This window comes from Enhydra lutris, unplaced genomic scaffold (assembly GCF_002288905.1).
Source record: "Enhydra lutris kenyoni isolate GAN:26980312 unplaced genomic scaffold, ASM228890v2 scaffoldscaffold67, whole genome shotgun sequence".
NCBI classification, from domain to species: Eukaryota; Metazoa; Chordata; class Mammalia; order Carnivora; family Mustelidae; genus Enhydra; species Enhydra lutris.
In genome coordinates, this window is record NW_019154151.1 from 969580 (window position 1) to 985279 (window position 15700).

The following is a 15700-nucleotide window of genomic DNA, read 5'->3' on the forward strand; positions in this document are numbered from 1 at the left end:
CCAGATGTCTCTACACCTTAAAGAACTGGAGAATCAACAACAAATCAAACCAACTCCACACATAAGAAGGGAAATCGTTAAGATTAGAACTGAGATCAATGAGGTAGAAACCAGAGATACAGTAGAATGTATCAATGAAACTAGAAGCTGGTTTCTTGAAAGAATAAGATTGATAAACCACTGGCCACACTAATCCAAAAGAAAAGAGAGAAAGCCCAAATTAATAAAATTATGAATGAAAAGGGAGAGATCACAACTAACACCAAGGAAGTAGAAACAATCATCAGAAGTTATTATCAACAGTTATATGCCAATAAGCTAAGCAACCTAGATGAAATGGATGCATTCCTGGAAAACTATAAACTCCCAAAATTGAACCAGGAAGAAATTGACAACCTGAATAGACCGATATCTAGTAACAAGATTGAAGCAGGGATCAAAAACCTCCCAAAAAACAAGAGCCCAGTACCTGATGGATTCCCTGGGGAATTCTACCAAACTTTCAAAGAAGAAATAACACCTATTCTCCTGAAGCTGTTTTAAAAAATTGAAGCAGAAGGAAAATTTCCAGACTCTTTCTATGAAGCCAGCATTACCCTGATTCCCAAACCAGGCAAAGACCTTACCAAAAAGGAGAATTTCAGACCAATATCACTGATGAATATGGATGTTAAGATTCTCAACAAGATCCTAGCAAACAAGTTCCAACAGCACATTAAAAAGATTATCCACCATGACCAGGTGGGATTCATTGCTGGGCTACAAGGATGGTTCAACATTCACAAATCAATCAATGTGATAGAACAAATCAATAAGAGAAGAGAGATGAACCACATGGTCCTCTCAATTGATGCAGAAAAAGCATTTGACAAAATCCAGCATCCATTCCTGATTAAAACACTTCAAAGTATAGGGATAGAGTATGCTTCTTTATCTTGATTAACAATTGGCTTATGTAGATGGCTGTTCCCGTACTGAAGGCATAAATATTTACAATTGTTAGATCTCCTTGTTGGATACAGTCTTTTAAATGATGTAGTGTCAGGGTGCCTGGGTGGCTCAGTGGTTAGGCCTCTGCCTTCAGCTCAGGTCATGATCTCGGGGTCCTGGGATCGAGTCCCACATCGGGCTCTCTGCTTGGTGGAGAGCCTGCTTCCTCCTCTCTCTCTCTCTCTCTCTGCCTACTTGTGATCTCTGTCAAGTGAATAAATAAAATCTTCAAAAAAAATCATAAAATGATGTAGTGTCCTTCTTTATATCTGTCTACTGTCTTTAGTTTAAAATCTAATTTATCTGATATGAGAATCACTACCCCAGCTTTCTTTTGAGGTCCATTGGCATGAAAGATGCTTCCCCATCCCTTTACTTTCAGTCTGGATGTATCTTTAGTTTCCAAATCGGTCTCTTGTAGACAGCTTACAGACAGGTCCTGTCATTTTATCCAACCTGCAACCCTGTTTCATTTATGGGAGGATTTAGGCCATTCATGTTGAGAGTGATTATTGAAAGATACGTTTTTATTGACATCATGAAATACTTGTTTCTATAGATTGTCTCTGTTAATTTCTGTTCTATGATACTCTTGGGTTCTTTCTTCTTTTATAGAACCCCCCTTAATATTCTTTATTGTGCCAGCGTGGTGGTCACATACTCTTAAACCTTCCAGTCTTGGAAGCTCTTTATCTCTCCATCCATTTTGAATGTCAGCCTTGCTGGATAAAGTATTCTTGGCTACATGTTCTTCTCATTTAGTGTCCTCAATATGTATTGCCAGCCCTTTCTGGCTTGCCAGGTTTCTGTGGACAGGTCTAATGCTATTCTGATAGACCTTCCTCTGTACATAAAGAATCTCTTCCCCCAGCTATTCTCAAGAGCTCCTGTCTAAAATTATGATTCATCAGTTTCACAGTCAAGTGTCTCAAGGTCTTTCTAGATTCTATGATCTTGGGGGGAGACCTTTATGTCTCTAGGACATGAACCCTGATTCCATTCCCCAGATTGGGAACATTTCCATGGAGAATTTGTTCAACTATATCCTCTAGTCGTCTTTCTTTCTCGTCTCCCTCAGGGATCCCAATAATTCTTACATTGGAACATTTCATGGTGCCATTTATTTCCCTAATTCTGTTTTCATGGCTTCTAACCTGTTTGTTCCAGGCTTCCTCCTGATCCTTTCTCTCTATCATTTTGTCCTCTAGATCACTAATTCTATCTTCTGCCTCAGTTACCCTAGGTGTTAGAGAATTTAGATTTAGATTGGACATAACTGATAACATTTTTAACTTCTTTCTTGGTAGCTTTCACTTCTGTGGTAATCAATTCCATGTTGTCATTAATGGTTTTCTCCAACCTAGCCATTGCCTGGATAATTGTTACCTTGAATTCCATTTCCAACATGCTGTTTATATCCATATCCAAAACTCTGATGGAGAGGGGACAGTTTCTGAATTTTTCCTTTGTTGGGCATTCCTTCTCCTAGCCATTTTTGTGAGAGGTGGTTGAGGGTATGTGTAGCTGAAGATATCAACTGTGATCCAGGCAAGGTGCACCCTGGAACACTTCTAAGCAATTGAAAGTCACCACCAAAGGAAATAATGAAAAAAAAAAAAAAAAAGGAGTGAGAGAAAGAGAGGGACAGGGAAAAAAAAAAAAAGAGAGGGAAGACCAAGCCAGAATGGGCCCCAAAGGTAAGATTTATAAGGTATACAAACAAAAACAGACAAATGAAAGGACTGACAAAGGTAAATGACAGGAAAAAAAAAGCCCAGGCAAAATGAAACCCATGTATAAGATTTATATAATACTAGAGCGAAAACAAATACACAGAAACACTGACAGAAGAAAAAGATGGGAAAATGATTATAAATCCTCAATGTGGATGAGGAAGGTTATGTTTATTCTTCCTGGGTATATCTTGATATCTTTGTTAAAGGATTCAACTTTCCAGAGATAAAAGGAGATTAAAACTAGTTTATATATAGGGGTAGTATTGCCTAGGGAAAGAGGATTACCTTGAAGCTTATGTCTATATGTATATAAAAAATAGAAAAGCAAAAGAAAAACACAGGTATATGTGTGAAAAGATTTCAAGTTAATATGTTATTACTGAATTTGTCATATTGAACCTTTCATTGTACTGGTATATAAGTTTAAAAAAATTAAAAAGAATGAGAATAGTTAGAACTAATTAAAAATAAAAGTTGTATCTATGAAATATATAGGTTTTAGGGCAATACGGAGAGCTTAATATCTCCTTTTCTCCTGATATTGGGGTTTTACAGTTTTATAGGGACCCTGTGGTGATTGTCCATTCATTTATTCAGCTGGCTATCTGGGGCAGGGGCCTGCCACGTTGTTTTTCAGTCAGTCTTGCTTGGGTTGAGTCCTCCCGTTCCCTATTAAGGGGCTGGGCTCTGTTGAAACCGGTTTTTCAGGTTTTTTTTTTTTTTTTCTCTAGAGGTTTTTGTTCTTTCGTGGCTTTGTTTTTTTTTCAGAGGTTTAGTAGAAAGCAAAGTGCACCCAGACCTCTGTCTCATAGAGACTCCTCAGTCTGCTCCCCTCTGGATGGTCCAGAACCCACAGACTTCCCCCTGCAAACTCCACTGAGCCATGCAACTGCTTCATGTTGGGGTCTTTTATCCATTTCAAGTTTATCTTTGTGTATGGTGTAAGTGAATGGTCAAGGTTTTTTTTTTTTTTTTTTTATTATTCTATATATAGGTGTCCAATTTTCCCAGCACCATTAATTGAAGAGACTGTCTTTTTTCCACTGGGTATTTTTTCCTGCTTTATCAAAGATTATTTGACCATAGAGGTGAGGGTCCATATCTGGGCTCTCTATTCTCTTCTGTTGGTTCATGTGTATGTTTCTGTGCCAGTACTATGCTGTCTTGGTGATCACAGCTTTGTAATAAAGCTTGAAATCAGGCAACATGATGACCCCAGCTCTGTTTTTGTTTTTCAACATTTCCTTGGTGATTTGGGGCTCTTGTTCCATACAAATTTTAGGACTGTTTGTTCCAGCACTTTGAAAAATGTCTCATCTGGCAATTTTCATTGAAACTATCTGTCTGCATGTGCACACACACAAACGCACACACACACCAGGACATACACTCACAGTGAAACACAACAATTATTATATAAAACATAAAAGTAAAATATCTCTCAAATATTCCACAGTTAAGGTTTGGTTAGTGTTTACTAGTCCAAAAAAACAAAACTGCATCCAACCCTGTGGAGATGGAACTTTTATATTCTTGATGTCTCATCTGAGAGTTACTGAAAGTCATTTTGAGGTTAATACACTGCTTGGTTTATAAAATGATAGCATGAATTTCTTCTTCCAATATGCTTGTTTATTACTGTGTGGAGAGAACTCTCTCTCTTTGCTTGTAGAGCGAAAGCATAGAATATAGTGGATAAAGGCTAATAATGAAAGGAATCATTTTTAATTCTTTTATGATCCTGAGTAGGATTTGTGGTATTCCAAAGTGGGAAACGTGATAAAAAGAAAAATCAATTTTAAATAAGAAGAATCTATAAAAAATGTGGAAAGGTATAGAATTTGTTAATTAATCTAAGTATTTCGTTTATATGTAGGGAACTGTTCGCCTAAGAACAATTTAGTGTAATTTATAATGAAAATACCTGCAGGAAAAGATTGTGCCTAAAATATATTCTTATTAGGGCACCTGGGTGGCTCAGTCAGTTAAATGATATACTCTTGATTTCAGCTCAAGTTATGATCTCAGGTTTGTGGGATCAAGGCCTGCATCTGGCTCTACACTTAGCAGGGAATCTTTTTGAGATTCTCTCCCTCTCCCTTGCCCCCCCCCCACTTGCAAGCAGGTGTTCTCTCACTCTCTCTCTTCATAATATATAAATAAATAAATACTTTAAAAATAAATAAATAAAAAGGAATATCTCTCTCTCTTTTTTAAAGATTTTATTTATTCAACAGAGAGAGATCACAAGTAAGCAGAGAGGCAGGAAGAGGGAGCGAGGGAAGCAGGCTGCCTGCTAAGCAGAGAGCCCGATGTAGGGCTTGATCCCAGGACCCTGAGATCATGACCTGAGCTGAAGGCAGAGGCTTTAACCCCCTGAGCCACCCAGGTGCCCCGGAATATACTCTTATCAGAAAAATATCTAGGTCTCTTAGTAAACAGAATACATGAAGTGATGAACACTCCAAATTGCTGTATATCACTCCTAATGATTCTTGGATTCTTTCCCAGTCCTTACGGTAATATGATCTTAGGAAAAAAAAAAAAAGAATAGTTCAAAACAGAAGAAATGGAAACCCAAAGATTCAATAATATTTCTTTTTTTTTTTTTAGATTTTATTTATTTATTTGACAGAGATCACAAGTAGGCATAGAAGCAGGCAGAGAGAGAGAGAGGAGGAAGCAGGTTCCCTGCTAAGCAGAGAGCCCGATGCGGGGCTCTATCCCAGGACTCTGGGATCATGGCCCAAGCCGAAGGCAGAGGCTTTAACCCACTGAGCCACCGAGGCGCCCCGATCCAATAGTATTTCTTAAGCACTTATGTATGTGACATAGTGCCTGCACATTTCTAAACTACATATAAAGGCCTACTAGTAAAGTTTGCTATATATTTGAAATAATTAATTTCCATTCAGAGTAGAAAACTACACTTTAAAATATTATGGATTGGGGCACCTGGGTGGCTCAGTGGGTTAAAGCCTCTGCTTTCAGTGCAGGTCATGATCTCAGGGTTCTGTGATCGAGCCCTGCATCGGGCTCTCTTCTTAGCAGGGAGCCTGCTTCTCGCTCTCCCTCTGCCTGCCTCTCTGCCTGCTTGTGATCTCTCTCTCTGTCAAATAAATAAATAAAATCTTAAAAAAAATCATGGATCTATCATTATTTTAATTTAAAGCATTTTTTTATAAAGGATGAATCTTGTAACTAAATTTCTATTTTTAAGAACTAAATCTGTAGGTATTATGTAGATTTTTACAACTAAAAATATCTCGTTTTTATAGCTCATTTTGTTCACTTTCAAATATTCTAAAAATATTGAGACAACTCCCAATAGAACTCTAAAATTAGGAATTCTCAAGTGTAGCAAGATGTTTTGAAATACCCACAGTGAAGCTGGAATTGTTACTATACATTTATATTTAGAATTAGAATGAATTAAGATGAAGAAGAAAAAATAACTACAGGCTTGAAAGATATTTTCTAAACCAACAAAACATTTTCTTATGTGTTAACTTGGAAGAAAGAGAAAAGAAAAGCAAGAACTCCAATAATACTAATTTGTTTTCATATGGCTTATTTGTAAATACATTTGAATTGTATCTTGTATGGACATGATTCCTCCAAAAAAAAAAAAAAAAAAAAAAACAAAGTTTGGACACAGAATATGGATTTATTGTACAAATTGAGGACAGATAAGAAGTAGTGTTTAATGTAACTCATAAACAAGAATTAAATTTGAAGCCAGAATTCTGAATTATTGCTTTTCCACCTCAAATTAAATATATCAAAACTTGACTTGTATATATTCCATTTATAGTTCAACTGTTTTATTACTTTTTTTTTTTCCCCAAGTTTTTCCTTAAATTCCAGTTAGTTGGGACACCTGGGTAGCTCAGCTGGTTGGGCAGCTGACTCCTGGTATCAGCTCAGGTCATGATCTCAGAGTCCTGGGATTCAACCCAGTGTCAGGCTCTTCATCAGTGGGAAGTCTGCTTCTCTCCCTTTACCTCTGCCCCTCCCTGCACTCATACATGTTTGCACGAGTGCTTTCTCTCTCTAAAACAGGTAAGTAAATCTTTAAAAAGTAAAAAAAAAAAAGAACTTTAGTTAGTTACTATACAGTGCAATATTAGTTTCAGGAGTAGAAGTTAATGATTTGTCACTTAACACACAACAAACAATGTTCATCTCAACAAATGCCTCCTTGATACTCACCACCAATTTAACCCATCCTCTCCACCCATCTCCCTTCCACTAGCCCTCAGTTTATTCTCTATAGCTAAGAGTGTTTCCTGGTTTGCCTTTCTCTCTCTCCCTCTCTCTCTCTCTCCCTTTTTTTCCGTATGTTCATCTGTTTTGTTTCTTAAATTCCACATACTAGTGAAATCATATGGTGTTTGTTATTCTCTAACTGACTTATTTTGCTTACCTGTTTTCTATCCATTTATTCCTTCATGTCATTTGGTTCATTTTGGCTTGGAGATGATAGCAAATAAAAATCAAATCAATAATATTAAAATAGATGTATGTGAATACAAATTAATGGAAGGAGAAGGGATTTTTTGCTGAACTTTTAGACTGAGGCATCTGTAATTAGGCAATTGATAAATCAATAGTATGATTTTTTTTATAAAAAATATTTATTCATGGGGTGCCTGGGTGGCTCAGTGGGTTAAAGCCTCTGCCTTCCGCTCATGTCATGATCCCAGGGTCCTGGGATCGAGCCCCACATTGGGCTCTCTGCTCAGCAGGGAGCCTGCTTCCTCCATGCTCTCTCTGCCTGCCTCTCTGCCTACTTGTGATCTCTGTCATTCAAATAAATAAAAATCTTAAAAAAATAAAAATATTTATTCATTTATTTGATAGAGAGAGCACACAAACAGGGGGAGGGACAGAAGAAGAGGGAACAAGAAAGAAGCAGACTCCCCTCTGAGCACAGAGCCTGATGTGGGGTTCCATGCAGGGGTACAGCAGGGCTCAAACTCACAACACTGAGATCATGACCTGAATCAAAATCAGGAAATGGATGCTCAACCAACTGAGCCACCAAGGTGCCCCAGCAAGATTGGTTTTTAAAAAGTTTTATGTCATTTTTGCTTAGTGGCCTAAGATATGTAGCTATTGTTTGTGGATTTATATCACCCCAAAGTCATCTTACCAGGAAGAGATTCTTTGTCTCCCTGGGTGAATAAATGAAGCTATTAAGGATGAATGTCATCTTCCTGTTCTTTGGAACAAATAGGTTGATAGCTACTATTCATTTTTGGATAACTAATATCTTACTTTGATTCATTTTACAGACTATAATGGAGATCCTTTTTTCAACCACCATTTCAAATATTCTGATGGTATATCTTATTTGCTTTGAACTGTTGATTTTATTGCATCTTGATTTTGATATATTAACAGGTGACACAAAAAATATACTAAGCCATCACTTATTTTCTTTTTTGGTTAGACCTATAGTGTTTTAGTCATAACAACACTTGCTGAAAGTAATCAGTTATCCTTATATACCTAAAAATCAAAATAGGCTTTTACAACAAATTCCCAATGAAGTCACAAATTTATCCTATGAATTTTTAATCTTAAAACATGATCATCTAAAATATTTATAGAGTGTGAAATTAATGTCTATTTAATATGAACATTTAACATATAAATTAATGCCTATGAATATTTATATATACCACATAGTTGTTATAAAATTGGATAAAATAATTGACTTGAAATCAGAGCAATTAAAATGTTATAATAAATGAAAATATTCCTCTTAACCTTGAATAAATGAAAATATTCCTCTTAACCTTGGTGAATATAAGATTTATTTATTATCAGAATATGATACTTACAGACCAAATATATTAAAGTAATAGGTATTGAAATAATTATGATTAAGTTCACCCTATGGTGATATAGAAGGATATGTGATGATAAGCATTATATTTTTGCTTTGATATAGAAGGATATGTGATGATAAGCATAATATTTTTGCTTATAGATTATGTCTCTTGGTTTATTAATCTGCAAAGCCATTTTCTTATTTTTTTTAAAAGACTTTATTCACTTGTTTGAGAGAGAGTGAGTGAGAGAGGACAAGCCAGAGGAGGGCCAAAAGTGGAGTGAGATATAGACTGGAGTGCTGAGCTGGGAGCTCTGATGCAGTGCTCGATCCCAGGACAGTAGGATCATGACATGAGCTGAAGGCAGACATTTATCAACTGAGCCACCCAGGCACACTAAAAGCCATTTTCTGAATAATCCCTGCTAGGGTGGCCAGTGAAACAGGTGACAAAGAATTGCACATAGTAGAGCAACAATCAGAACAGAATTTATTCATTCTCCAAGGGAAAAGAGGGGCCAGATTTCAAGAGAAATTTTGCCCGAATTTTCTGTTAGGCTGGGACTTTTAAGGGATTTAAAGGATGTGAGAAGGTTGCAGCTATGCACGTGGAGGTGGGTGTGGGAGGAGGGGGTCAACTCTTGGCCAAGTAGAGCAGGAGGTGTCAGTTTCTTGGGGGGGCTTTATCCAGGGTTCATCTGGAATGTGGGTTGTGGTATGGCTAGAGAATATGTTTTGTAGTAGTGATCTATTTTCTGAGAACGAAGAGTACAAGGACCTGGAAAAAAACAAAGAATTGGGACCAAGTACAGACACCTGTGATTTTTTTTTTTCCTTTTTAGCATAACAGAATTCATTGTTTATGCACCACACCCAGTGCTCCATGCAATATGTGCCCTCCATAATACCCACCACCTGGCTCCCCCAACCTCCCATCCCCCGCCCCTTCAAAACCCTCAGATTGTTTTTCAGAGTCCATAGTCTCTCATGGTTCACCTCCCCTTCCAATTTCCCCCAACTCCCTTCTCCTCTCCATCTCCCTATGTCTTCCATGTTATTTGTTATGCTCCACAAATAAGTGAAACCATATGATAATTGACTCTCTCTGCTTGACTTATTTCACTCAGCATAATCTCCTCCAGTCCCATCCATGTTGCTACAAATGTTGGGTATTCATCTTTTCTGATGGAGGCATAATACTTCATCGTGTATATGGTCCACATCTTCCTTATCCATTCATCTGTTGAAGGGCATCTTGGTTCTTTCCACAGTTTGGTGACTGTGGCCATTGCTGCTATAAACATTGGGGTACAGATGGCCCTTCTTTTCACTACATCTGTATCTTTGAGGTAAATACCCAGTAGTGCAATTGCAGGGTCATAGGGAAGCTCTATTTTTAATTTCTTTTTTTTTTAAATAATTTTTTAAAGATTTTATTTATTTGACAGACAGAGATCACAAGTAGGCAGAGAGGCAGGCAGAGAGAGAGGAAGGGAAGCAGGCTCCCTGCTGAGCAGAGAGCCCGATGCGGGGCTCGATCCCAGGACCCTGGGATCACGACCCGAGCCGAATGCAGAGGCTTTAACCCACTGAGCCACCCAGGCGCCCCTATTTTTAATTTCTTAAGGAATCTCCACACTGTTCAGGTTTCAGAATACATAGAAAATAGCCATGTCAAGCAAGACAGCCAAAGCACCTATTTCACTCTACTTGTGATCAGTCCCTTTGAAAGTGCTGAGTTTATTAGTTGCTCCAGTTTCTTTCTACAGATGTGGTTACTTCTTTTTTATTATTACTATGTTACGTTAGCCACCATACAGTACATCGTTAGTTTTTCATGCAGTGTTCAATGATTCATTAGTTGCCTATAACACCCGGCGCTCATCACAACACGTGCCCTTAATACCAGTTCTCTTTCAAGGTCTTAGATTGCTTCCTGTGAACCCCAAAAACTACCTTATTGTTTCCCCAATCTGTTGAAAGAAGCTTTGACTGCATGAGAACAAGGACAGAGAAGTAAATGTATAATACTTCATTGTTGTTTAATGGTGTATTTTTGACTTCATGAGACAGTAAAGTAGAGTGACAGGAGCCAAGTGAAGTTAAGATCATAGGCCAAACTTGATATTTTTATGTAATACCTAAATTTGTACTATTTTAGACAATTTGTTACTGTAGACTGTAAGTGACTCATTCATATAGAATTAGTTTTTCATGGGGTGCCTGGGTGACTCAGTTGGTCAAGCATCTGCCCTCAGCTCAGGTCATGAGCTCAGGGTCCTGGGATAGAGCAGCTCAGCAGGCTTCCTGCTCAGCAGGGAGTCTGCTTCTCCCTCTGCCCCTCTCCCACACTTGGTCATGCACGCTTTCTCTCTCTCTCAAAAAATTAAAAAAAAAAAAAGAATTAGTTTTTCACAGATTAAACACTGCACTATAATAAAAGAAAATGTATGTATGTGAGGGAAATTATGCCTTGAAAGTCTTCTGACAAACCATTTGAACATTACTTTTGTGGTTTGAAATCTCTAAATTGAGTAGATACTTAGTTCCTCTATGTACTTAACTCTTTTTGGAATGAAATTGCACAGAAACTATAAAATGAATTTGCATTTTTGTTTTTCATCTAAAATTTCAGAGTTGCTTATTTTGTCACTGCTTTTGCTTTCTCTGATTGTCACGATTTTATCCCTCTATGTTTGTTGCATATGCAACCATTAGGTATTGTCTATTAAAAAATTCACTCAAATAACATTGTCACTGCTGAAGCTTTTAGAAAATTTTAATTAACTCTATCTGTTTTCATTGTGGTTCCCCTATCAGTTTCCAAACTAACCTTAGACTATAGTAGGAATGGGATGTGTGAGAATGGTAAAGAAATTCAAGTTATCTTACCATTTGTTCATGGATGAGAAAGTTAGAACCAGGTAGAAGTAAGTGTCTAGGGATATCTTCCCTGAATATCTGAGTTAAATTCATCATGCTAATATACAACTAAACAGTGATTTTTTTTTAATTTAAATTTTATTATTTTTTTTAAACATATATTTTTATCCCCAGGGGTACAGGTCTGTGAATCACCAGGTTTACACACTTCACAGCACTCACCATAGCACATACCCTCCCCAATGTCCATAATCCCACCCCCCCAACCCCCCTCCCCCCATTAACCCTCAGTTTGTTTTGTGAGATTAAGAGTCACTTATGGTTTGTCTCCCTCCCAATCCCATCTTGTTTCATTTACTCTTCTCCTACCCCCTTAACCCCCCATGTTGCATCTCCTCTCCCTCATATCAGGGAGATCATATGATAGTTGTCTTTCTCCGATTGACTTATTTCGCTAAGCATGATACCCTCTAGTTCCATCCACATCGTCGCAAATGGCAAGATTTCATTTCTTTTGATGGCTGCATAGTATTCCATTGTGTATATATACCACATCTTCTTTATCCATTCGTCTGTTGATGGACATCTAGGTTCTTTCCATAGTTTGGCTATTGTAGACATTGCTGCTCTAAACATTCGGGTGCACGTGCCCCTTTGGATCACTACGTTTGTATCTTTAGAGTAAATACCCAGCAGTGCAATTGCTGGGTCATAGGGTAGTTCATTTTCAACATTTTGAGGAATCTCCATGCTGTTTTCCAGAGTGGTTGCACCACCTTGTATTCCCACCAACAGTGTAGGAGGGCTCCCCTTTCTCCGCATCCTCGCCAGCATCTGTCATTTCCTAACTTGTTCATTTTAGCCATTCTGACTGGTGTGAGGTGATATCTCATTGTGGTTTTGATTTGTATTTCCCTGATGCCGAGTGATATGGAGCACTTTTTCATGTGTCTGTTGGCCATCTGGATGTCTTCTTTGCAGAGATGTCTGTTCAGTCCTCTGCCCATTTCTTGATTGGATTCTTTGTTCTTTGGGTGTTGAGTTTGCTAAGTTCTTTATAGATTTTGGACACTAGCCCTTTATCTGATATGTCGTTTGCAAATATCTTCTCCCATTCTGTCAGTTGTCTTTTGGTTTTGTTAACTGTTTCCTTTGCTGTGCAAAAGCTTTTGATCTTGATAAAATCCCAATAGTTCATTTTTACCCTTGCTTCCCTTGCCTTTGGCGATGTTCCTAGGAAGATGTTGTTGCGGCTGAGGTCGAAGAGGTTGCTGCCTGTGTTCTCCTCAAGGATTTTGATGGATTCCTTTCTCACATTGAGGTCCTTCATCCATTTTGAGTCTATTTTCGTGTGTGGTGTAAGGAAATGATCCAATTTCATTTTTCTGCATGTGGCTGTCCAATTTTCCCAACACCATTTATTAAAGAGGCTGTCTTTGTTCCATTGGACATTCTTTCCTGCTTTGTCAAAGATTAGTTGACTATAGAGTTGAGGGTCTATTTCTGGGCTCTCTATTCTGTTCCATTGATCTATGTGTCTGTTTTTGTGCCAGTACCATGCTGTCTTGATGATGACAGCTTTGTAATAGAGCTTGAAGTCTGGAATTGTGATGCCACCAACTTTGGCTTTCTTTTTCAATATTCTTTTGGCTATTCGAGGTCTTTTCTGATTCCATATAAATTTTAGGATTATTTGTTCAATTTCTTTGAAAAAAATGGATGGTACTTTGATAGGAATTGCATTAAATGTGTAGATTGTTTTAGGTAGCATAGAAATTTTCACAATATTTATTCTTCCAATCCAGGAGCATGGAACATTTTTGCATTTCTTTGTGTCTTCCTCAACTTCTTTCATGAGTACTTTATAGTTTTCTGAGTATAGATTCTTAGTCTCTTTGGTTAGGTTTATTCCTAGGTATCTTATAGTTTTGGGTGCAATTGTAAATGGGATTGACTCCTTAATTTCTCTTCCTTCTGTCTTGTTGTTGGTGTAGAGAAATGCAACTGATTTCTGTGCATCGATTTTATATCCTGACACGTTACTGAATTCCTGTACAAGTTCTAGCAGTTTTGGAGTGGAGTCTTTTGGGTTTTCCACATATAGTATCATATCATCTGCGAAGAGTGATAGTTTGACTTTTTCTTTGCCGATATGGATGCCTTTAATTTCCCTTTGTTGTCTGATTGCTGAGGCTAGGACTTCTAGTACTATGTTGAATAGCAGTGGTGGTAATGGACATCCCTGCCGTGTTCCTGACCTTAGCGGAAAAGCTTTCAGTTAAACAGTGATTTTTTTATATCCATGTTTGATAACTAAATTTCTGTATTGGTCAGTCAAAGAAGCAAACTCAGCATTTTAAAGAAAAACCTTTATAATTTTAAAGATTATAATACATTTTCAAATGGCAAATGTAGGGGTTTAGAATAAAAATCTATAGATCGAGGTTATTTAATTATGCAGGTTTACATCCTGGTAGAGGCAAAATCGAGTTTGTTATGCATTGATTGAACTCTGAATTAAAACATTCTGGAATATTTATGTTATGAAATATAAACTTTGTGAGGGCAGAGATTTTTGTCTTCTTTGTTCACTGATTTATTCTCAGTGCCCAGAACACTGTCTGGCATATAAAAAAAGCTTAAAAAAATTTGTTGACTAAAAGACTAAACCTTTATGAAACTAATTACTAACTAGAGGTTAGATATTTCTTCTAGGTTTTCAATATGGATATTTCCTCAAGTTTTAGAAATGTCTTTGTCCTTTTTCCAAATACTTTCTACTTATTAAAACCTCTGAAGAATATCAAGTGATAAAACACATTTTAAAATGTTTTATTTAATGATGTTATTAAAGAAAGAGTAGAACAGATTTAGAATGGGTTGGCGGAGGGGAACTGCTTGGAATTAAGTCACTTTCTTAATTCTTGTGTAGAGATATTGTAATATGCATGCAGTGTTTGAAAAAATGGTCTGTAGCCTTCTTCTCTCAGTTGTAATAATGTGTATATGATTAAGGTTAAGATAAGAAGAGAGTAGTAGTTTTATTTCCAATTGTCATTATCCCATTTTTATTTTTGCTTATGTTTGAGTAGTACTTACAAAATCACACAGACACTGAATTATTTTAGATGTCCTAGATTCATATTACATAGGACACAAGTATATTTGTGCATATTAACATAGTAAGTATAAATTGATATTTTTGTATAGGGCCAATAATTCATAAAAGAATAAATCTTGAGGAAAGTTTTATATTGTGTAATCCCAATGTTCATCATTAAGAAAATGGGCTAAAAATACCACAGGCAATAGTCATTTTGTATTGTTTGCTAGGATAGAGAATGTCTTCAGTATTAAACACAGGAAAATAGGTGAACTCATATGTATATATATATATATATGTATACATTTTTTTTTTACTTGGGTGATAATAATTCCTTAAAATGAGATGTTTCACATTTATCTGGTTCATTTCTTGGTTCTATTCATAATTTCCTTGAAAAAAAGGTTTCTTTTTTTTCACTTTTATGTCTTCTGACCTGTCCATATGCATATATTTTTTTAAAGATTTTATTTATTTATTTCACAAGCAGGCAGAGAGGCAGGCAGAGAGAGAGGAGGAAGCAGGCTCCCCTAGAGAGCAGAGAGCCCAATGCGGGGCTCGATCCCAGGACTCTGAGACCATGACCTGAGCCGAAGGCAGCGGCTTAACCCACTGAGCCACACAGGCGCCCGCCATATGCATATTTTTTAAAATGCAGATGCCCAACTATACAGTGGGAAAATTATTTAATGCAATACATTGTCTGCCATAATCAGACCATATTTATAGCAAGTTATTTACATCATTTCATGAGTCTTCCTATTTTTAGAGCTATTACTAGTATTTTGTTAATGCTATCAATTACCAATAAATACTGAAAACTTCCTTAATTAGTTACCTATGTGCATTAATAATTTTCTGTAATGATTTTTTTTTTCTGTAATGGATTTTTAACCGGCCATCTGTTGGCTAATCCTTTAAAAGTTTTGAATGCATTGATAGCTGCATTAATTCCTTTTTAAATTTGAATTCAAGTTAGTTAACATACAGTGTAGTATTCGTTTCAGGAATAGAATTTAGTGATGCATCACTTACATAGAACAGGCAGTGCTAATCACAAGCACCCTCCTTAATGCTTATCACCCATTTAGCCTATCCTCCCACCCATTCAATCCATCCTACCTCCCATCCACCCTCAGTTTGTTCTCT